The sequence below is a fragment of the Mirounga leonina genome, unplaced genomic scaffold (assembly GCF_011800145.1).
Source record: "Mirounga leonina isolate KUSES-001 unplaced genomic scaffold, KU_Mleo_1.0 Mir_239, whole genome shotgun sequence".
Classification (NCBI taxonomy): Eukaryota; Metazoa; Chordata; class Mammalia; order Carnivora; family Phocidae; genus Mirounga; species Mirounga leonina.
The window spans coordinates 912,138-920,225 of NW_023270624.1; positions in this window are offsets into that span (position 1 = coordinate 912,138).

An 8,088-nucleotide genomic window follows, 5' to 3' on the forward strand; every position below is an offset into this window, starting at 1 on the left:
GCTCCACCAGCAGAGTTCCTCACTGATTCATGGCTCTGACCTTGGTCTTGCTCAGCCTAATGCCCTTCGGACACTGGTGCCCCTTAGGCACCCGCCAGGACTCCGGAGACCCTTCCCTGGCTGCCCTTTGTCCCTCTCTGTTTTCCTTGGTGGGTTTTCTAGCTCCGCACCCTTCCGGGAGGGCCTACAAGGAGAAGCCTGTGTTCTGCCTGGGCCCCAGGCTCGGCATGGAGTGGGTGCTCAAAGAACCAGACCCATGAAGGAGGAAACAAAGGGCAGCCCAGCTGGTCTGGCTGTCCTGCTCCCTCCCCCTGGAAACCACTGAGCTGACAGTGAGCAGACAGTGACCGGAGTACACAGGACACATCCCTTCAGGGGAGGATGGGGTGGGTGGCGCAGGCCATGGTGTCACAGGTTTTCACAAGGACCCCTGGCCTCCGCTTCCGTCGGTGGGTTCTGGGTCTGAGCACTGATTTGGGTTTGGAAATGGGCAAGGGACGTGAGTTCCCACTGGGTTGGCTAACTTGGCTTTCGGCTTGTCCATTCTTGATCTCCTTTGGTTATATCTGAGTGTATCCCCATCAGCTGCCTACTTCTCTCGTCACTAGGTACCCCACTTTCTGAGAGCTATCGCTCTAGACCCTGCCACTTTTTTTTTTTTTAAGATTTTATTTATTTATTTGACAGAGAGAGAGACAGTGAGAGCAGGAACACAAGCAGGGGGAGTGGGAGAGGGAGAAGCAGGCTCCCCACTGAGCAGGGAGCCCGATGTGGGGCTCGATCCCAGGACCCCGGGATCATGACCTGAGCCGAAAGCAGACGCCCAACTGACTGGGCCACCCCAGCGCCCCAGACCCTGCATTCTGATGGCGCCAACCATCATGGTTGTCGTTGACACCTGGCTTCTGACAGGTGTGTGCTATGCTTTATTATTTCTGCCTCTTCCCCTCTCCATTGTTCCACAGGCACCCTGTTCTTTCGTCCGTCCCTTACCACCCATCCCAGAGCACAGCGGCCATGGGGAGTCGGGTAACAAGCCCAAGTGTGTTCTGGGCCTCCCAAAAAGAGTCCTAGCCAAGTCCCACTTCACAGTGAATGAGCCGGGCTCGAGAGCCCTGGGTCATTTCCCTTGTTCCTAGATATATCCTTGGCCGGTCGCACTGGGCGGTTGGCATGGTGCGAAACAGAGTTTGCACAATGCGGCTGTCCTTGCAGGGTTGGCCCTTGGCTGACCTCCGTTAACTTAGGTTTCGGGAGGGTTCCCACCATTAACCGATAAGAATGACCCTACTGGGGCGCCTGGGTGGCTCAGTTGGTTAAGCGACTGCCTTCGGCTCAGGTCATGATCCTGGAGTCCCTGGATCGAGTCCTGCATCGGGCTCCCTGCTCGGCGGGGAGCCTGCTTCTCCCTCGGACCCTCCCCCGTCTCATGTGCTTGCTCTCTCTCATTCTCTCTCTCTCAAATAAATAAATAAAATCTTTAAAAAAAAAAAAGAAAGAAAAAAGAAAAGAATGACCCCACTGTGCCTAACCTGTTGGGGTTTATGGGGAGCATCTGCTCTCCTCTGGGACGTCTGGAACTGCAGTTCCTGCTAGACAGGCGGTACCTACATGACCAGCCCCCCCAGTAAAAACCCGGGGTGCGGAGGCTCTGGTGAGCTTTCCCGGTCGGCCAGATTCACACGCGTCGTCACATCTTATTGCTGGAGGAATGATGCCTGTCCTGTGTGACTCCAGAGCTTGCGCCTGCTTCCCTCATCTCCACCCCTCGTGCCTTCTGCCCTGTGCTGATTGCCCTGCACCCACCGGCCCGAATCCGGCATGGCCTCCACTGAGTGTCGTACTGGGAGCATCGCTACTGCTGAGTCCTGGGGCTTCTCCCAGCATATCACGGGACCCGGGCTGGACTTGGGGACCCTCTGACACAGGCAGGTCCCCACACTGGCTCCTTGACCTAGAGAGTGGGAGGTATTGGGGGAGAAAAGCCAAGTGGCATCTCCTAGAACGGTCACCCAGTCACCAAGCGAGTACATTAAAGAACGAGATTGCCTGGGAGGAAGCTGCCGCACGGAAGGCCTTGGCTGTTGGAGGGCGGTGGCGCTCATCGCGTCCCCACGCTGTTCACCAGGCTGGCCCCTGCGGAGAGCCGAGGAGCCCCGCCTCCCAGCAGTGGCTGTACCAGGCGTGACACTTACCAGCGCGCACTTCCCGGCTCGAGTGGCCGACGCGCAGCCCCGGCTGCTTCATTTCCTCTCCTGCGTGAAAAGAGGACGGGGAGCAGTTCGCACTCCTGGCGGACGGACAGCATTACACGTGTAGTCTCGCCCCAGGACTATTTGAAGGGTCCCACTCTCTCTGCCATAACTCAGTTTGGAGGGGCCCTGATGCTCTGGGCATTCCCCCCAAACCACCTCGGTCCAGTCTTGGGCCGACGTCGTGTGATTGGTCAGAGGAGCAGGAAACGCCCAGTACCGTCGGTGGCCTTGCTGAGACATGCACACGGGGGGGTAGGGGGCGGCCAGGGACTCGTCCCCTCCGCGACCTGTCGCACATCCCCTCGGAAGTTAGTATAGGTCATTGCACTTTGCACCTCCTACCATGAGAAAAGGAACTTGGTAGGTCTCCTTGGGTTTGGGAAGCAGCATATTCCGCCCTGGGGGACCCTACTGTGACACATTTATTGGATGACACAGAAGGCTGCCGGCTGTGCTCAGGGCCTAGGGCAAGGAAGAGGCTTTGCAGCGGGGACTGCGGAGCAAGCAAGCCCCTTCCTGGTCCACCAGGCTCAGCAGATCCCCTGGGGCTGGAAGTATCTGTGATAGAGAAAGAGATGTCCTGTATTTCCGGCAAGCACCGGTAAGGGTCTAGCACAGCCGCAGGGCCCTGGGGCGAGGCTGTGCCGTCCCCCCAGGAAATGTACATCATTCCGAATATGAAGCGAAACTGGACCATGGGGCCACGGGACACTGGGGCCCAAGTGAGTATGTGGCCAGAGCAGCCTGTCATCTCAGCTGCTTCTAGGGGACCCAACAAGTCACAACAGAGGACCATCATGCAAGGGAAGAGACGCTTGGTATTGGCTGAGTGGGGGCCTGGGCACACAGAAGTACCCGGGTCACCCACCACTGCAGCCCAGCACCTTGGACGCTTAACCGGGTGAGCCACCCTGGGGCCCCTACTGTCTGTTTTTTTTTTAATTGAAATATAATAGGGGCGCCTGGGTGGCTCAGTCGGTTCAGCGTCTGCCTTTGGCTCAGGTCATGATCCCAGGGTCCTGGGATCGAGCCCCGCATTGGGCTCCCTGCTCAGCAGGGGGAGTCTGCTTCTGCCTCTCCTCTCCCTGCCGCTCCCCCTGCTTGTGCTCTCTCTCTCTCTCTCTCAAATAAATAAATAGAATCTTTAAAAAATAAAATAAAAATAAAAAAGACAATAGCATTATCGAATCAACAGACTTTCACGAGGTATTGCCCGTCCTTATGGCAAAAGAAACCCCAGGATTCGGAGCTGTGTTGCACTGTCAAGGGCGTTTAGTCTCCTTTAGTCTGGAAGACTTCGTCGGTTCACAGATCTTTGTCTTTCGTGAGAGCAGGCCAGTTATTTTGCAGAAATCCACTAATTTGGGTTTATCTGAGGTTTCCGCTGATGACAATCGATCATGCACTCTGAGCAGGAGAGTCAGGGGAGAGGTTCCTCTTGAGGAACTGTCAGGAAGATATGTGATGTCAGTGTGTCCTGTTCCTGAAGATAGGTTTGGTGTTTTCTTCTTTTTTTCCCTCAGAAGACTTTAAGTAATCTCTACACCCCCAAGATCGAGTCACATGCTCTATCGAGTGAGCCTTGTTCTTGAAAATGTTTCAATTGTGCTGTTAACATGGGGTCTGCTGGTTTCTCTACTGTAAAGTGAGATCTGCAAGCACTCTCCGCACCCCGACTCTTTCCAAACCCCTCACACGAAGGGACTTTGCCCAAATTCTGCCATGGCTTCTGGCAGCCTAAGCCTAAGGCCACTGGGATGACCCAGCCCCTTTGAGTGCCAGTCTGGAAAAGCTAAAGGCTGACGAAAGAATTTACTCTTTGTTCCTGCCAACTCCAGATCAGCTCCTGACCTCCCGTTCTTAGAGCCTTTATATAAAAACCTTACACCTGTTTAAGTCCCTTCTCTGAAATGTCCCTTTGAAATGTCATCCTCAGGAAGGCTGGGGGGCCTCTGTCTCCCAGTCTCTGAGGGAGGGAGAAGCCTGATTCACGAAGCGCCTCATCGCTTTGATGATGACAGTGACCAACCCTCTTACCTGCTTCTTGTGATTTTTCAAGAAATCTGCTGGAGTCCCCAATCTGTTTTTACCTCCTGCACCTCAAGCCTGGCTTTGTTGATCTTTGACAAAAAATTACTCTCTGTCCCATTGAAACTTCTCTTTGTCGGGTCACACTTTGAGGTTCTAGGAAAAAAATCCTGTTACTCCTCAAACTTTCACTGATGGCTTTTTTTTTTTTTTTAAAGATTTTTGTTTATTTATTTGACAGAGAGAGACATAGTGAGAGAGGGAACACAAGCAGGGCGAGTGGGAGAGGGAGAAGCAGGCTTCCCACTGAGCAGGGAGCCCAATGCGGGGCCCGATCCCAAGACCCCGGGATCATGACCTGAGCCGAAGACAGACGCCTAACGACTGAGCCACCCAAGCACCCCTCACGGACTGCTTTTAACAACCATTAGTGATTCTTGCCCGAGTCACTTATTATGATGATGGTGGCCAAATGGTGATTTTCTAATTCCGTTCTTTTTACATTTATTGGTGAAAAAGAGCGTCCCCTTCTGGTCCACTTATTTATTTCTTTGAATCACTGTGAATTCATAAATTCTTAAAAATAAATTCATATTTTACTCAATGGGTTATACTTCTTCGTTATTATTTATTGGGATGTCCATGCTGTCCACGGCTGGCCAGTGGGCACCCCTTCTCACTGGTTCCTGTGTCCTTTGGACATGGCCCCACGTGCCTTGGAGCGTTTCCTTATTTTCGATCACAAGATTCCCAGAGTGCGTCTCAGTACTTTCCCTACCCTGGCCCTGGACTCAGTCATGTGTCCGAGGGCAAGAAGCCCTGTTCCTTTTAGTGGATGATGGAATTTAGAGACCAAGCAAGGTCTGGGCCCGGGTGTGCTCACTGCAACCAGGGTGTCACTCACAGCATCCACGCCCTCTTGATGGAGAGAACTGGGAAACGGATGTGTGTATGTATAAACATATGTCGAGGGGCGCCTGGGTGGCTCAGCTGATTAAGCGTCTGCCTTCTGCTCAGGTCATGATCCCGGAGTCTCAGGAATGGGTCCCTCATCGGGCTCCCCGCTCAGCGAGGAGTCTGCTTCTCCTTCTGACCCTCACCCCTCTCATGCTCTCTCTCTCACTCTCTCAAATAAATAAATAAATAAATAAATAAATAAAATCTTTAAAAAATATATGTTGTTAAAAAAAACAAATTCAAGGAAATGTGAAGATCTCAGTGGCTTTAATATTAAATGATTCATGAATCAGGAAGCATCCCCATCTAGCAAGTAGAGGGGAGCCCCAAAGTGCTGCAGAAAAGGAAAGCTTTTTATTTATTTTTATTTATTTTTTTTTGAAGATTTATTTATTTGACAGAGAGAGATAGCGAGAGAAGGAACACAAGCAGGGGGAGTGGGAGAGGGAGAAGCAGGCTTCCCACAGCGCAGGGAGCCCAATGTGGGGCTTGATCCCAGGACCCCAGGATCATGACCTGAGCCGAAGGCAGACGCTTAACGACTGAGCCACCCAGGCGCCCCTAGGAAAGGTTTTTAAAGGCAGGACTTACAACTAACCTACGACTAACTTCCTGAGCACCTGCTTCTCCTGTGCACCGCCCCCCTCCCACCCCTTTTCCCGTGCTTTCCCCTTTAAAACCCTCCGCCTTCCCTTGGGCGGAAAAAATGGTCTTTAAGACATTAGTCCACCGGCTTCCCAGGTTGCCGGCTTCCTGCATAAAGCCTTTCCTTTCCCACCATCATTTGTCTCTGGGATATTGATTTTCCAGCAGCGAGCAGCTTCCCACCCGGTTCTCTGTCCCGTAACAATATTATAGAGATACTGATTTAAATATCATGGCCAATGAGACTTTTTGGTGACATTCCCTGAAATTCTCTACCTGTGTATTTACTTATTTTTTAAGTACCGTCTACACCCAAAGTGGAAAAGACCGAGAGTTGCATGCTCTGCCCATGGAGCCAGCCAGGAGCCCTCTCCACCTGACATTTTTAGAAGAGCTTAAAATCAGTTAGAAAGCGCCCCCCTCCCCGCCCCGCCACGCTGAAATTGCTAATTTTCCAGAAGCCCCATGCAGTGTGATAGGCCACGGGGGGTGGGGAGTGGGTGCGGAAGGACCCCTTTTCATTACCGCAGGCTCTTCCAAGAGACTGAAAGAGGGCGGGACCCCCAGTTTGGGGGCAGGAAAAAAAAAGCCTTTGAAATGCTGATGAACTTAACACTTAAACGCAAGACCTCTGGTTGGCACTGAGCGGGTTGCTCAGAAACAGAAGGTGTGGGGGTTGCGTCCCGGATTTGGGGGTTGCGTCCGGATTTGGGGGTTGCGTCCGGAACGTGCAAGCTTGTAGGAGAGGCGAGGGAGGCGAGCAGGGCACGGGGCCCGCTGAGCAGGGACGCGGCGCAGCCGAGCCCCAGCCCGCTGCCCCGCGGAGGGGGCCCCCCGCAGCTGGGCCGGCCCCCGGGGTGGTTCCCGAACCGGGGTGGCAGGTCGGGCCTCGGCACCCCCACAGCGACCAGGCATTGAACGCGGGCGGCGCGGCGTGGGGGAGTAGGGAGCCGCGCAGCCCCCGGGGCCCAGCCGAGTCCCTGGGAGCATCCCTCGGCCCCCCGCCGGCCGCACTGGGGGCGCGCCACAGCGCCGCCTGGAGTCCGCACCTTGCACCACTCGGGTCCTCTTTGTACAGTTAACTGTAAGTCCGATTGCCCTCACCGTCAGCTAGCGCGTCAGCTTACCTGGAGGGGCCGCCCAGACCCATTTCCCGGGAGGGGGGCGAGCCCCTGGTCACCCAGCACTAGCAAAGCATGGTGGCCGCCCCTCTCCCCTCGCCACCAACATTGTACCAAGAGGCGCACCAAGGGGTCAGCGGGGTGGCATGCATTCTCGCGCGCGCGCGCGGCACCTCCCCCTCCTCCTTTGGTGGTCAGGTCAGGGTCAACCCCTCCTGCCAGGTCTCTGGACACAAGGAGCTCCAGGGCCCGGGAGGCAGCTGTAAGCGTCAAGCCTAACAGGACCCCTGCGGCGTCTTCCGGTGGCTCTGTTGTCCCTTCCGGAGCCAGCGTCCCCGGACGCACACAGCCTGAAGTTGCAGGAGGGAAAGCACAAGCTCTCCCGGGGGGCTCGGGAGTGACGGCGTGCAAGGTCACTGCCTCCGCTGCCGGTTCCCCCTCCATGGCCCCGTCACCGATCTGGGGTGCATGGCCCTTCCTAGAGGATGGCACCCTCTCCTTGCAAGGTCTTATCACTGAGCTGGCCCCTGGCCTGTCATGCTCTCCTGCGCAGCAGCCCTTGGGTGTCCGGAGGGGACGGCACATTGGATCCTGTGCCGTGCTCCCCGAGGCGGCTTTGCTGTGCAGAGACACTCCGGCCAAGGGGACAAAGGACGGACTCTGTAGTGGCAGGTCAACCACTCTGGACCCTCACTGGCAGGACAGCCAGAGCCACACCTGGACTCTGCATCCATTCCGGGGCGTGTGAATGGCTGCTGCCAAGGACCCCAAAGACAAAGACTGAGGAACCGGCATGGGTCAGGGGAGACGAAGGAGGCTGGACAGCTCAAATGCAGGGTGATCCTGGATGGGCTCCCAGACCAGAAAAAGGGGCATTACAAGACAGCTCTGGACGTCTGAATAAGTGACAGTCTTTGGTTTAATGTTAAGTTCCTATTTTTAATTTAATCTTTTTTAAGTAGGCTTCACACCCAGCGTGGAGCCCAGTGCGGGGCTTGAACTCACATCCCTGAGATCAAGACCTGAGCTGAGATCAGGAGTCAGATGCTTAACCGACTGAGCCAGCCAGGCGACCCTAATTT